This window comes from Octopus bimaculoides, chromosome 3 (genome assembly GCF_001194135.2).
Source record: "Octopus bimaculoides isolate UCB-OBI-ISO-001 chromosome 3, ASM119413v2, whole genome shotgun sequence".
NCBI classification, from domain to species: domain Eukaryota; kingdom Metazoa; phylum Mollusca; class Cephalopoda; order Octopoda; family Octopodidae; genus Octopus; species Octopus bimaculoides.
Window position 1 is genome coordinate 14,661,664 of NC_068983.1, and position 765 is coordinate 14,662,428.

A 765-nucleotide genomic window follows, 5' to 3' on the forward strand; every position below is an offset into this window, starting at 1 on the left:
TATATATATTTGGAAAATGAGTATAGATGGCTTTTTGGGGAAAATTTTTATTTTAATAATAATTTTTACAGTGAGTGAATCTGGTATGAGATTCAAGCCTCAAGTAACATTTTTTCAAACTGAACAATGTATGTTTTACTGGTTACTTATATAGCAAAAAGAAAAAAAAATATTATAAGTGTAGACACAGACAAATATACAGAAAAGAAGGAAAAGTATTTTAAAAAATATACAAAAGCATGTGCGTATAAGATGACGAAGAAGAAGAAGAAGAAGAAGAAGAGGAAGAAGAAGAAGAAGAAGAAGAAGAAGAAGAAGAAGAAGAAGAAGAAGAAGAAGAAGAAGAAGAAGAAAGCAGGCAAGGAAAATGAAGGGAAAATTAGTAAATCAAATAAAGATAAAAATAAAGATAAAGATAATAATAAAGATACGACTAATAGTAGTTGAGAACGGAGGGGAAGGAGAGTTAAGTCCATCAAGAAGAAAGAAATGGAATATTGTGGAGAAGTCAATATTGCTGTGAAATATCAAAAGATTACCAGTGGGGTGTCTACTGATAAGGGATCACATACTCACTTCTCACACAGCCACGTCTACTAATTTTTTTTCAAATGTATAATAATGTACCAAGAACTTTCTTTCTCTTGCGTATTTGCATCTACCCGTATGTAAACTCAGAAACACCTTTTTTTTACACACTGGCATCTTGATAAAATTCTTGTAAAAGAGTTTTATCCCTTTTTGAATTTATTAATCAAATATATA